This window comes from Semicossyphus pulcher, unplaced genomic scaffold, assembly GCF_022749685.1.
Source record: "Semicossyphus pulcher isolate SPU_LCO1_2020_fin unplaced genomic scaffold, fSemPul1.0.p SCAF_13, whole genome shotgun sequence".
NCBI lineage: Eukaryota > Metazoa > Chordata > Actinopteri > Labriformes > Labridae > Semicossyphus > Semicossyphus pulcher.
In genome coordinates, this window is record NW_027211637.1 from 29,788,728 (window position 1) to 29,804,406 (window position 15,679).

General features: G+C 44.7%; 1 protein-coding gene across 1 annotated transcript in view; it reads right to left on the bottom strand.

Moving 5' to 3' along the window:
- Positions 1-6,213, bottom strand: part of oprl1 (opiate receptor-like 1) — a 97,950-nt gene extending 91,737 nt beyond the window's left edge. Inside the window, exon 1 of the mRNA XM_069659733.1 lies at positions 5,994-6,213. The gene's annotated coding sequence lies outside the window, so the exon portion shown is untranslated. The remainder of the gene's footprint in view (positions 1-5,993) is intronic.
- Between the last annotated feature and the right edge of the window lie 9,466 nt (positions 6,214-15,679).

Sequence of the window (15,679 nt, forward strand, 5' to 3'; positions counted from 1 at the left end):
CAGGTGGAGAATTAAATTAACCAAATACTTCTTGTGTCTTAACCCAACAAAAAACATTTTCAACGTGTGTAAGAAAGGAAGAAAAACACCTTAAAAGACACTACCTTGTCCTTCTGCATGAGACCCAAAGGGGGGCTGTGACAAAGAATCAGTATTTGACAACTTGGGGTGAGAAGGTGTTGGATATCACGGATTTATGCATGAGAACGTCCTGCATAACTTCTTGTAAGATATCACATGAACCATGACATGAGGATCTGTTAGGCTGCTTGATGTGTTATGCATCGTATTAGTGTTCAGTCTGTGTGTAACTCAAACAAACTGCCTCAGGATGCAGGATGACTTTCAGTGTAAACAGACAGTTAAGTTGAACCGCATGTTATCGTGTTGTATCGTATCTTCGTCTCCATGTGCTGATTTTTGCTGCGACAGGGACGAAATGGAAACCAGGATTGTGAATTTAATTAATTGTAACTGTTGTGATTTAGACGACCGAAAACAGAGAGGTTAAATATGAAAAGGGACATTTGTTATTAAAGTGTGAAGCAGCAGGAAGTCAGATCATCCATGTCTGTGAGTTTCAGCATCTAATGAAGGAGTTGAAGCATCTCGAGGGCCCTCACTTACTTGTTCCAAGACGGGGATAAGCTCGACACGTAGGTTGGCGTAGCATGAGTGGATACTGATGTACTGTTGTACTGTAATGAAGAGGGAGCGAAGCCTGAGAGTGAAGCTTTTGATTTATGGTTCAATTTAAAAAGTTCTGCATGATCCTGAGCTTTGGATAGTGACCACAGCAGAAGTCGGTTCCTGATCCTCAGGTATCAGTTGAGGTGGTTTAGGCTTCTGATTAGCCACGTTTCTACCAAAAGTATGCGTAACTTTTAGTCCCAGTAGGCTGCTTTTCAAAGGGTTACAAGGTTCCTCCGGCTCGCTGTTGTCTCTGTTTTCACCAAGGTCTAAAGACCCATGAATGTTAGGCTAACTAGTCTGCTGTCGTGTGAAAGAGTCTTCTGAACACTTTAAGAAAGTACAACCTCCCCTAGAGGCGACCTCGGGGTAAAATAAAGTCCCCGGGACATCGTTTAGACCCTGGTCCCTGCAGCAGAAACACACTGAGTACCTCCTGAAGGCCCTAGTCCCCATGGAAAGTTCCTGCAGCAGAATTACAGCTCTTGACTCCTTCCTGTTGAGGTATTTTAGGATCATCCATCTGGGAGGAGACCCCGGGGGCACTCACAGAGCACGTTGGAGATTATATCCCATCTGGTCTGGGTACACCTTGGGATCCTCCACAGAGGGCTCGAGGACATGAAACAACTCCTGGGCTCCCGTCTGGAAATAGACTGCAGTGCCCATGCTCATAAGGAACATGCTTCTGTTATATATAGTTTACAGACAGCAGCGGAGGTCCGTGCACTGATGTAGCTATATCCAGCATAAGCTACATAGCAACTACTCTCTTGATCTGCAACATCTTTCAAACGGCTGCAGCAGCAACACTTCAAACTGCTGCATGAACTCGACTTCCTCCCGCTCGCTCTGCCTGATCATGAATATTCATCAAATCAAAACAGCAAAGTAACTCTGCTGCGCTGCTGAATTTCCCCAGGGTGGCTGCCAAGCTGAATGCACATGGGTTATATATGCTCTAATATCTCTTTCTCGTCTCTTCCTTCCATCTCTTCTCCATCTCTGCCTCCCTCTCCGTTGACGTCTCTGTTTCCATTGTTCTCTCCCCGCTCACACCCACCATCCTCGTTCAGTTCGCCAGGTTCGATCCCTGCTGCAGCAGCGGTGTGTGCACATGTCGCTGGGCGTTCGCTGCCGAAGCTTTAAAGAATAAACACTCAAACTTAGGACCTTGTGTTTGTCCATGAAAGGAAACAGTGCCACTCTGGTTGTGCCAGAGCACCACTTCCATTGCCTTAAGAGGACAAAGTAATGAGAGAGATGTTTTTATTACTGTTGCTGCATGCAGCAGCGCACTTTGCTAGTTTCCATCCCTAATGCAATTTCAGTTAATTTGTGCCCACAGAATCTCGTCAGGTTTTGAGCAAATTTACTGGAAAGTCTGATAAATAAAATGTGGATCATTCCGGACGTGAATCAGACGACAGGGTGCAACGAGATGACATCATTAATTGAGCGGCTGTTTGATTCATTGTGGCAGTTCATTACAGTTTCCAGCCTCAGATGGCATTTGTGTTTTTCCTGAATGAATACGTCTCCTCTGATTCACATCTGTCAAACTGCTACAGCGACTGAAATCGGAGGTGACTTGCAACAAGCGTCGCCTGCTGGACTCAAGGTGGGGAAGCAGCCATCCCTGCTCCTTTTGGGGCTGGTGTAGAAGTGATGATATATAGGTGATGAGTTAAAGTTATTCAGACGGGTATACATGTTGTTTTAACAGAATTTACATGACGTTAATTCAGCATGAGAAAAAGAGGGATATTGGTAACCTCCAGGTGTATGCCAGCTGCTCTTGAAGGCTGAGAAATTAACTTTTGTGGCGCCGGTTTAGCTCAGAGGTTAAATCGGCGGCCATATAAAGAGGCGATGCGGTGGCCCTTTGCCGCTTACCATCCCCACTCTCTTCCCCTGTTTCCAACACCACGGTCCTCTCTCAATAAAGGCATGAAAGGCAAAAAAATAATCTTAAAGATATAATAATAATACCTTTCAAGGGAGGGGAGGGCTTTCTTCAGGCACCGAGCCAAGGATCTTGTTTAACATGCACTTATTGAATCAGGGCATATCTCGTAATAAACAAATCAAAGACTTAAACATCGACCAGTTACGAACCTCGTCGGGTCTTCCTCAGGGCGTGGCTAGGAAGAGTCAGCTTAGTTCTAGGAAAAGTTTCACACTGACGTACAGAGATTTAAAAGCTGCTGACTTTTTTGACGGTGTCCTTTGAAAACTCCAAATTTAGCCGAGCCAAGCTGAGAGTCACAATAAGCCTAAAGGGCCGTGTGTGTGTACATATTTAAGTGCTTTACTATACAGACACTTGTGTAGTCTAAAAGTTCTATGTTAAAACTTTGCAAGGGGCTGCATGAGGAAATATTATTAAAAACAGCAGTAAATGTCTTTTGGAAAAGGACTGTCGGGATGGAATGATTGGTACAAGTGGACGAGCAGGCATTAAATATTTCACACCACACAAACACACGCGAGATCGAGAACTTGCAGAGCGAGCCCGTGTGCTGAACAAAGCTCCTCAGAGGAAACAGCACAAACAGTTCATGTAAACACTACAAAGTCCCTGCTCTACATTTACACAGTGAGTTACAATTCTTGCTTCTGTTAAGTTGCACAGATACATGTCCAACATATAACAAATGTCTGGCACTGCTTCTACTGATTAAAAAACAGACTTGTTGTGCACTGCATGCTGCACAGTTTAGCGTCTTGCTATACTGGCTACAGTAATACCGCTCATTTATCAGTGTTGGAAATACACTATCCCAGGACATGTGACCTCGCTTCATGTGTCAGCAGGCCGACAGCTCAGTCCCATGATTCATGACAACAAACATCTCCACTGAAAACAGCTTAAGTTATAACTTCTAACTAAAGTTATAACTTCTTTCATAATCAGTTGTCTGCACTCTTGTTAGGATACCTTTTGCAGCACATGACTGGCTGCTGTGTCTGTGGTCTCTTAATGTGGGATTAGCTGCAGGTCGTCATCTCTGGCACGACAGTCCTCTTCACAAATATGCTTTCATCTTTCAGAAGCACATGACTTCCTTCATCCACAGAGAGAGAACCACACTGTGGACTTTAGTTTAATATTAAAACAACAACTATTTTCTACTTTAAATACAAGTACACAATCTGAGAATAATTTAAATTAGACAACACAGGACTGATAAAGAGAACACAGTTTAAGGACAAGCAGCTGAGCAAACTCAGAGACCAAAACTCTGATTTAAAGTTAGACGCCTTTTAAATGTGTTCCGTTAAACAGTTTAGTAGCAGAACTGTTCCTAACTCAACACAGTATGCAAATACAGCGACTTAAAACATTTAGTAACAACAGACGCACACGGTCGAGTCTGTTTAACGTCTGTTTTCCTCATTTCTAACACGTAGTTAATGTGAAACTGTCTTTAAGTGAGGTCACACATCACGAGGTCCTGTGTCCACTTACAGCGTTGTTTTTTTGCACTGGCTGCACCCACAACCTCAACTTCAGAGCGGTTCTCACTGGCACTTACTGTTGCTAGGTTACCAAAGTTGTAATGGTAGTGACCGTTAAGCCTGTTCTAAACGCTCCGTGTGCTTAATATTAGTTTTTATTCAACAGAATTATACAAAGAAAACTTAAAAACAATGAAAGGATTCGTGTCGTGGCGTTAGCTGAAGCTCTACACCTGGAAACTGTACCCTCGAGGCCTTTGAAGGCCGTATTTGAAGGCCGATTGCGTTACAGAAGCGCGTCGAAGGCTGTCCCAATTCGAAGGCTCCTTCAGATGCCACCGACAAATGCGTCCTCCGTAACCCCGGCCACGAAGGATCCATCGGGTGCATCCTTCCCACCGTATCCCAAGATGCATTGCGCGGCAATTCAAACGAAATGGCGGATTTTTAAACGGCCGAGGAATACACTTTAAAATGTAAACGTTTTTGGTTTCAACTCAATCGAATAGCTAGAGTCACACATGTTTAAGAAAACGCAACGTTAGTTATGCTAGCTAGTTAGCCCGCTAGCTACCTGTTGCTAGGTGACAGGAGTGGCGTTTGGTGACACAACAGTAGACCAGACGGTCTCATTTCATTTCAGTTCGGCTTTAACGGTTTACGCAGGCTATGAATGGAGCATCCTCCGTGGACCGCCTCCTTCGAAGGCTGCAGCCCGTGGATTGGGACGCAGCTTTAATGTTCCCCACAGCCGTCTGAAAGCCCTGTGTGGTTTGATCTGAGCTTGGATTTGAACAGTCACTCCAACGTCTATTCACCTCTGCCATCATTTGTTTGTTGGCAAATGTACTACATCTGTAACTAACCCTTTTTTCTTGATTAATCGAATACTTATTTGTCAAATATGATGTCTAAGGTTTCTTGGTGAATCCCGCAGCCAAAGGCCACTTCCTAACAAGGTCTTGTTTTAACCACAGGCCAAAAATATCTAGTTTACTTTCAGGGAAAGGACTGGAATCAGAGAATGGTGCACATTGAAAGGACTTGTCGTTGCAGTTCTAATATTGTCTGTTAGCCTACATAAAAACATAGCCTACTGAAGACATGCTGAAGTGCACGTCTGTCCATGTCACCTGTGGACAAGTCAGACTGAACACATCTGTGTGAGTGCTGCTTCATCTGGTTAAATTTGTTGTCAGCACAGGTTTGTTATCACCAATAGTCCTTAAAGATCTGCTGAACACTTCCCAGGTAGTAACTGTCACTTAAACGCTCCAACAGCAAAGACACCATGAAAAAATGTTTCAAGAAAGCCCATAAACAAAGCTTCCACGCGCTGACACACACACATACACTCACACGTGGACACACACAACGTGACAGGTTGTCAGTGATGCTCTCCAATCAGAGCAGGCGTTTGAAGTAAACACAAATGCACCAAACTTCCACACTCCTTTCCCTGTCCCTTAAACGCATCACAAGATCCAACAGGAGCTCAACAGAAGTATTGACATATTTTATCACACCACGCGAACTGCAAATAAACGTGAATGCACCATCAATGCGCCGACACGCCACTTTAAAACACAAGTGCGCTATACACTCGCCTCGGCACGCGCCATCAGTATCTTTACAGAGTGTTATGGCAACCGTTCAGCTGGAGCAGCTCAACATAAACACAGTGACACACTGCAGGCGGGCTGAGGCGCGTTTTCACACGCACTGCGCACACCGGTGGTCCTGGACCCAGATCCATACATCTATACGTTTACATGTCGATGCGTGTATTTACATGCTGTCAGCGTGCTTCCATTGTTACAGCCGGCTAAGAAGCAGCCTACCTTTCTAGTGACAGCAGCTCCGGAACTCCCCGCAGACCCCCCCGAGGACACAACCGCTGGAAGTTGTTGTGTTTCCCTCCGCGTTGCTGCGCACCGTCTTCGCTTCTGTCCGCTCTCTCTCCCCGTTTTGGTTTGTTTTCTTCACATACGCAGCTTCCTCCCGCTGTCATCACACAGAAGTAACCGGTGTCCAAACCGTAAAGCTCCGTCACGCAGTCAGTCCGTCCGTCGGTCCGTCCAGGTTTCACCGGGATGGCGAGGGGAGAGAGAAAGCTCCTTCACCTCCAGTCAGCATCAGCTGGCAGGCAGACAGCGAGAGAGGGAGGGAGAGGGAGAGAGAGGGAGGGAGAGAGAGGGAGAGAGAGGAGGGGTCTGCTGGGATGAAGATGCAGCCAGGCACCTTCTTCCAACGCCCCCCCTCCCCTCTCTCTCTCTCTCTCTCTCGGACATATCGATGACGCTATGTATCCCATCTCCAGTGTGTGTGTGTGTGTGTGTGTGTGTGTGTGTTTTGTGTATCCTGACACTTTATTAGGCTAGGGCTGGGCAATATGACAATCTTTAAAACAATATGAAAATGTTTATTATGTGTTTTTCTCTCGTGATGTCACAAAACTGCTTTGTGGCTATTTTTACGTCATTTTGACAACGCTTTACGTTCTAATCCTCGCACGTGGGAGTGAACCTGGAGGAACCACAGAGGGAGATGCTGTTTATTAACATGGACATTAAAGGACTCCTGCTCAGCCCCAGAGAAAACGTAAACTCAGTACTTTTAATCCAAAAATAGGCTTTACCATGTGCACATTTCATGTAGACTAATTATTTGTTAAATTAGCAGAAAACATGATATATCGTGATCCATGTCGTTATCGAGATATGAAAAATCGTATGTCGTGATTTAGGATTTTGGCCGGATCACCCAGCCCTACTTTAGGCTATATTATTGTTCGTGTGCGCAGCATGCGGTGTGTCTGTGTATTCACAGCAGAGTCTGCGCAGTAGAGATCGGCGGTTGAAGTGGCCGTAGCCACTTCCGCTAACCCAAACACACACTTAACTTACCGAGAAAATAGCAAGGATCCTGCACGCCGCGAGTTTAACAGCAGAACAGCTTCTCTGTGTTGGTCTGAGGTTAACGTTCACAGGTTTGGAAACTTCAATGACTGTAGTGATTCTTTTAGTTACGTTTCATCTCGCGGATCGTCCTCCACTCTGCTCACCCGGAACTGATCGGCTGCAGGATCAGAATTTGTCAACAGAGCTGTCAATCATCATTTTGACAGCATCAAATAACTAATTTAAAATAAACTTGTCAGAAAAATGAACACTTGGACATCAATCAGCATGATAAGAACTAACTATGAAGACAGAAACCATGTTTGAGAAACATTTATCGGGCGTGTATTTTGATTTTATAGTTTGACTCATGTCCCATCTGTTGGGAGGAGGCGGGCTTTATGAGCTATACTGCAGCCAGTCAGCAGGGGGCGATAGAGAGGCTTTGGCTTCACTTTTAGGGAGCTGTCATGTCGGCCATCTTTTTATACAGTCTATGATTCACAGCGGTTGATTGCTCAGAATTTAAACATCTAAAGAGCAGCACGTGATGAGAGACAACCTCTTACTGTTACGTCACATTAAAACAAACTGTAGCTCGCTGTTTGATGAACCACTTGGCCCCTAAAAAGTGACTCCATGGTTTAATGGTTATCGTATAGTATCGTTGTTGTTGCACTAAATCCAGTAGATAAAAAGGAGTATCACTAGCTTTCAGAGAGTTACAGCCTGGAGTTACAGTCTGTAAAGCTCCACTGTAGGTGCTCAAATGAAGCTTACATGTATATATTATTGTCTTTGCCTGTCCCACATGTTCAGAGGGAGGAGAAAAACAAGCAAACCTGGCGGATGACCTCAGGCTCAGGTCAGCAGAGTTTTAAACTCTCACAGTGATTTACAGTGGACTTCTCCTTTGTTGAAGTCATGTGTTGTTTTTGTGACCTGAGCTGATCCAATCAGCCAAATTACTGGTAATGGACTATTGTGTAAGTGTGTTTAAGTGTGTGCATGAGTGTGTGTGTGTTTGTGTGGCCTTAAACAAGTGATTTCCTGCCTGTAGCTGTGATGCCTGGTCATGCAGTAATGTCAGGACTCTGCAGGACTCCGAGCCGGTTCACTCTCCTGCATCACATTAATCCCTTTGAGTCTTTCTGCTCACGAAAACAAACAGGCTCCAGCTGAGACGGATAACGTGTCACACAGCCATCCAGCGTGCTGCGAGCTTCCTGTTTTCAGCAGCTACATAGAAACATATGTAAAGTTTGTTTTGATATTAGAAAAAGGGAGTAACTGTAGGTTCCTGCAAATATCAAAGTTACAAAACATGGCTATAGATGAGGATCGTGTTTATCAGGTCACATTTTATATCTAAGCTTTGAAGTGGTTCATCAATCTGTTTGATTCAGCGTGGACTTCAAGGAAACCATGTTTTAATGCGTTCACTTTGAACATTTCCCAAAGCAGCTGTTTTAGCTTTTAATAATATTTCTGAGTAAAATGCTCAGATCGTGCTGCAACTGCCAAATGATTTCCATCAGAAGAATCAAGCAAATTCAAAGACACAAAAACCTGCAGCAAAAACAAAAGCATTAACGTTAAACGCGCTGCAAATCCAGTGAACACAACTTCTAACGTAAAACCGCTTCAGCCGTTGCAGCGCGACTGCAATTCAATTCAATTCAACAAGCTTTATTGACATGAATGTAACGCCTCGATCCCACTGTCTGTGTGCGGCGCGTTTCTGGCCCTCGCCCACAGGAAGCGTGTCTGGTCCGCAGCGCAGCGGAGCGCTGGCCCAAGCAGCTGGATTGCGAGATCACAAGATCGCGGGAGAACTACGTTATTGCGCGGGAATTGCGAAATAACGCGATAACATGAATGTTAAACAGAGGATCACACAAACTACAGTTCAGTTTGCACCTCAGAGGTTGATTATCTGCTCATCTGAAGATCATTCTGTGATCTTCGTGCTTCTACCGTGCACCTGAGTACGCTACGTAATTAAAAGTGTTCTGATTTCAAGATTTCAGTGTGTTGTGGAAAAAAACATGGTACATGGTGTTTTATTTTGAAATGGCCGAATGCTGTGTGCTGTTTTCGTGTCTGACTTCCTGTTTGGAACGATCTGCTCTGTTCAGCTTGACGCGTGCTTGAAGCGGCCTCCGTCAAAAATAGACCCGGCTCGTATCTTTAGCGCAGCAGAGCGGAGAGACGGACCGCGGTGCATGCTGTGGAATCACAAGCATTGACCTGAATGGGCGCGATCGACTCCGGAGGTCGCGGCGCACACGGAACACGCCGGGGACGGATCCTGTGGAATCAAAGGGTTACAATTACAATATTGCTAAAGCATCATGTTATACAAATAAAATCTTGATAACAATACTAACAATCAAAAAGTATTAATAACAATCAGATAAATATCAAATACAATAATGCAAAAAAAACACAAATAAACATAAAACCTCGTCAGCCACCGAACTCAGGTGATACAGTCACCTGCTTCTCCTGCAAAACACACTAACTCTGCAACAGCTGTGATTGATTTAGATATTTCTTTCTTTGCCAGCTCTGTTTGGTGTTTGAACTAGTTTGCTGGTCTCCCAGTCAATAATCAATAGTACAAACGTGCACATCCTAGTCTGATGTGCAGTGATGGTGCGTTTATGGTCTGTCGGGATCACACACAATCATTTTTATAGTCCATTTATTACAACACACATTTTCATGTTGATGTCTGATTATTATTTGTATTCTCCATTCAGTGTCAAAACGTCAGCAGTGGATCAGCTGAGTTCTGTCACATAGACTCACAAATCTCTTTAAGACCGGCAAAACCTTCAATGAACTTTTCTGTGCGTACATTCAGAGCAATGCGTCAGCTTAAAAATAACAGCGCCAGAGAAAAAGGTCGTCAGGAAAGTTGAGTTTAACCACATCTGTTCGGTCACGTAACAGCAGACGGAGTGCGCCTGAGTTGTGTCAGTCTGCCTTGTAAGTGTACAGTATGTGTGAACTGAGAATGGACTCAAGCTAAAGTGTTTCACATGTTCCATGTGTGGGCAGCTGCTCTGCTACATCATCATGGAAAGACGAGTTAATAACCATGGAAACATTTACAGTGTCAGCTGATGAGGGCGAGGAGTTTATCTGCAATGGAGAGATAAACGAGGAGACCGAAGCGTTCACTGAGTCATTTATACGTATACGTTACCAGAGCAGTTGCTGAGGCCTTGTGCACTGATGATGACCTTACTAATCATCCCGGGTATCTAGAGTGCAATAAGAGCAGTTTTTATCAAGCAAATGTTCCTGTTATGGCCGAGAAGCAGACGTTAAAAAGCCTAAAAATGTATCAAACATTTACTCTGCATAAAGAGCATCGACTCCCTGCAGGTTCTGCACACGTCAGCAGGTGGGATGCCCTGTGTAAACATGAAGAGATAAGTAACGCTGGTTAACAATTAACAAGAACACAAACACACACATATATAAAAAGAACGCTCTCATTAAGACCTCCAAAAACTGACACGAGAAGCCGAGAAGTGACTGAGCAACACTCTGATTCTTCAACAAATAACATCTGCTCTCTCCCAGCTGCTGCAGCCTGCAGCCGTGTGTGCACAGGCCCGACACAAGCGGCTGGTAAAGAGCATTTACATTAATACCCAGATAAAGATGATGCACACGTGACAGAGGGATATGTTCGGTTCTCTACAGTGAGGTTTATGTATCGATGCTTTCTGAAGGAACCAGAGCCCACAGAGACTCATTAAACACACTCCTCTGAAGCAGGTGGACCTCTGCTGACCTGAGCTCCGACGTCTCCCCTGAGAACCTCTCATACTGTCGTCCTGAACATGAATAATGTATTCATAACTGTCTTGTGGCTGTAGAGGGGATACATGTGAGATCACTGCGGCCTTGCTCTGGAATACGCTCTCACACAACACAAGACATTTCCAAAAGTCGCTCACTGTACGTTTATTTCATCATCTGTCTTTTAAAAAATGTTTTGGCTTTGATTGTGTAGTTTTTATTTGGACTCCGGGGATCCTTTCGCGAGCACTTTATGGAGGCGGCGGTGCATATTGAGAATAAGTGATTGATATCTAAACAAAGCGGTGCACTCTGTCTGGCCCCTGTGTCCCCGAGGACTTCAGTTTTCTCCTCCGAATCACAGAAACCACACTTCAGCTAAAACTCCTTTTTAGACCGGAGGCAGCGGTCGGAGTGATATATCACGCTCGTATTACCTTGTTGGTTTAATTTAGTTGACGTTAAATATTCATGCAGCCTCCCAGGTTACACCAAAGTTGAAAATGAGCCTGTGAAAATATTTTAAATATCCGTCTCAGCCTCTTGTCTCTGTGTCCTCCAGAATAAAACAACCTGTACGGAGTCACAGGAGTGCCATCAAAAGAAAAGATCTGTAGAATAAAGACAGTTTCTCCCCCAGTGTAGCTCTGAGGATTTAGTTATTACTGCCTTTTTATTTCAGGGGAATCTTTCTAAGAGCTGCAGGTTTAATAAGCTTCATGTTGATGTCTTTTTCGTCTTTATGTGGATGAAAAGAAATCTTTCAGTGCTCCTTTGTTAACAGCGTAAAGTCCTCAACTTTTCAGCTGCAACAAAAATTGTTAATCAAAGAGCGCCATTCATAAACCAGCGTAATAAGTACTTGACTCAACTCATAAAATAAATCAGTGCTCAGCCCTGCTCTTAACACAAAGAGAAGTGGTTTACTGCTCACTTTAAAGGAACGTTTCTCCTGCAGAGGCAGATGTGGGAATCGTGCAGCAGCACCCTGTCTGCAGGAAGAGGAGCAGGAGGAGGTGCACGAAGCCTGCTGGTGTTTTCATGTAGCAGCCATAGGGGGCACTAATGCCTAAGTGGGAGGCAGAGGAAGAGTGGGGCAGGTCGGGGTGTTTATGTGTGTTTGATGAATTATTTAGTGTAACATGGGAGAGAGGAGGAAGAGGAGGGGGGACGTATAGAGAACGAGTGTAAAGAGAGGGAGGGGGTTGGGTAGTTTGTGTTATCTAACCAGAGCAAACAGATGGTTTAACAGCGAGACAGGAAGTGTGACTGCAGAGGCAGAGAAGGAGCCCTAACCTGCTGTTGTTATGTGTCAGTCATGTTGAATAATTACAGGATTTCTCAGGAGGTAAATTCACCTGCTGTTTGAAGGACGACCTCCGTAGAGGCCAATGACTGTGTATAAGAAGCAAAGCCTCTTTCCCATTGGTCAAAAAACCTGCTAACACCCGCTAACACCCGGCTTTTTTGCTTCATGGGAAAGTTTACAATCTGCATTCAGACCCGGGTCAGATGACTCTGCAGTAGCCCTGGGTAATGACCTCCTCAGCTTCGATCGGCAGTGATGGGAACACAAAACCCGTGTCAACACGCTAATCTCCGCCCCCTTCCTGGCACGATGCTATGCTCGGTCAGTAACTTCTGCGACTCTTCGTCATCTCAGCTACAAATTCCGTCCGTCTCCGTCCGAGCAGCGCTCGAACATCGTTCCAAACTTGTCTGCGCCGAGTTTGATAAACAGACTGAATGAGTAATAGATACAATAAAGACCTAACCCCCGTAACATCTTCACTGTTTACTAACCCTGTCTCCGGTGCGTTTGTGACCTCAGACGGTGACGCAGCAAAGAGACCGACAGGAGGATATCAGAATCAGAAATACTTTTATACTATTAATGCCCGGGGTGAAATTCAGGCAATTGGAAAAGAGACAATCGGCATTTAAAAGCAGATTTTCCCGGCTCTTAAAAACCTGTGTCAACGAGCTACTTTCGGTGGGAAAGGGGTATTAGTCATCATGATGTCAGCCAGTGTTTATTTGGACGACCATATGAAGCTTTAATTTGTTGTTATCATGCTCTTGGAGCTAAAAGTGACCATATTTAGACGAGGTGTGAAGAGTTAGAGAATGCTAGGCTATCAGCCAAAGTTAGCCAAGTTTCGTTAGCATAGTGGATCCATATTGCACGGTAACTGTGAGATAAATTGGGATGCAATTTCTTCACTAATTAAAACCGCTATAAACCAAAAAATATTTACCAGGAAAATTGGACTCCTTAGAGTGTCTGTTAACACAACCGCATTGTTTCGTTAGGAACATGGGCTGGTGAAGGGGGTGCTTAATGAGATTTAATCAAGCCACACCCTGCGCTTCCCTGTCCCTTCAAGTTCCTCTCAGACAGTCGATGCACAAAGCTAAATTAGGGCCTCATTCACATTCGCACTGCAATTATAGGTCATCCTTCAGTGCTGCACAGGCGCTGCTTTTGTATGCCGCGGACGCTGCATCATTTCATGGGCAAATTAAGCAAACTAATTGCAGTGGGAATGAATGAATTCCTGCTTCTTAATACTCTTGAGATAGAGCAGAGTGAAGTGACGCCTGCAGGGACGCGACGGAGATGTGGAATTTAAATTGAGGTGAATACCACAGCGAGAGATGGAGGGAGCATTAAAGGCTTCCTGTTTGCTTGATGTGAGATCTGCAGAGCGCTGTCGTGGCTCTCTGGTCTGAAGCCTTTGTGGCTGTGAAGGAGGTGGATGTTAATAAGAGGGCAGGTGATGCTGAGCGCAGGTGAGAGGAGGCACAGAGGTAGCATGTTTCTGTCTGCAACCTGTGGTCCAAATGACTTCCGCTGAAACTTAATCCTTGGAGGCAAATGTTTCCAAGAGGGCATCTGTTCGCCACTGATACGCAGTGAAGAACGGGAGCTGCTGGTCTACCGCTGCCACGTTCAGCTGCTTTGTTGTATTTCTGTTTGACACAAAGATTGTCTTGAATACAAAGTTATCATTTAAAACATAAAGAACACTTGATAACACAAACAAACCTACTGATTGTAGACTAGCAGCTCCCATAATGTGCAGTTTAATGAGGCTCTTACCTTTACAAGAAGGTCTATCTCTGTAATGTTGTCAGTTTAGAGTAGCAGTCTGAGCCGCTCAGTGCCAAAAACACAAGCACGTCAAGCGGACGTTTCTGTGATCGTGTCAGTCATCTCTCATTCGGAAGGTCGGAGGTTCGATCCCCGACTTCAGTCACATGTCAAAGTTTCCTTGGGCAAGACACTGCAGCCCAAATTGTTCCGGAAGGCTTGAATGTGCATAGATCCTGATTGGAGATTGGCACTTAGGCCTTTGCCGTCAGTGTGTGAATGTGACTGTGAAAGGGTGAATGTGGCGTGTAGTGTGAAAGCGCTTTCAGCGACCGACTACAAAAGCGCTCTATACGTCCAGTCTTTTATCATTTGTCCGTAATTTTTAGCCATCACAGCTTCTACTGAAGCCATTCTAAAACTTTTTGTACTCGTCATGTACGCTCCGTTGTTGGAAAACTTCTTAGAGCTTGTGTAACCATATAGAAGTTGAAAGTGAACTATATTATCAGCATGAAGAACTTGTGTGAATCAATGTGCTTTGTGCTACCTCGGGTCAGAGGTAACCGTGTCACGAGTCAGATGTTTTCCAGACAGAAGCATCCAACAGCAGTTTTAGAAACCCGACATTAATGGCTAAAAGGTCACTTTCGTTGACACGGTTAAAAATATTCAGAGAATAGACATAATATTAAAACATGGGAGTTTCCGTGCGTCTGTGAGCCCGCACCAGGCGGGGTGTCCTGAGGGAACATAAGATCTGTGTGAGCTCCCTCAGTCTCGGGCTTAGCTTCTGGTTGTATTGTGGTTCTGTTTTTGGACTGACTAAACCTTGTTGCGTCAGATCCTGCTTTTTCTCATTTTTCACTGATTTCAGTTTCCTTTTGACGTTTTTGTATTCAGATTTTATGTACAGAGTTAAAATTGTCAGTGTTTGGAGAGGCCCACGCCCCAGCTGGCCCTTGGTCTGAGGCCTTTTCTGACACCATGACACCATGATATATAAAAATAGCACTGAAGGGCTGGAAACCTCTTTTTGATGTGAACCGCAGCACTGAGGGGACTGGGCTTTTCACAATGGAAAGAAAACAGTAAAAATCTCTCATCATATCCATTATACAAATAAACTCTACTTTGCTTTACTCGCCTCTGCTAAGAACAACTATCCTGCACTTTAACTCTACTGTAATCTTCTGTAAGGGATTAAGAGACCTCTGTAACATCTTAAGCACTCCTCTCAGTTACAGCGATCACGCCATGGGGTCTTTTAAGGCTGCAGTGTCATCCCATGTTATGAAACATCAGCATCCTGCTGCTGTCGACTCGACGCCTCTCCAACAAGAGCAACATGCACTGTTTAAGAGCTGTTTGTCTGAGTCAGCCGCAGGGTCGCTCAGAGGGGACGCACCTCATCACTCCAGCTGCCTCGCTGCTGGAATCAACAGGCTCGTGTTAGCGACAGGTTCCCGGGAGGCCAGCAGAGGTGAGCTGAGATTATTCACTTTAATAAGAGCCGATTCTACGTGTGGATATATCCTCCTCCGCTCCTGATATCACACATCTCTGCCGTGGTGATCAGAGCTGCCGGGAGAGCAGGGGTTGAAAGTCACATACACTGAAGTCAGCTCTCTGTTTGTGGCCTTTTTAAACAAAGCGAACACGATTGTAGATTTATTTTCATTCACAGAAAACAGTTTAGTAACCTTGATAACCT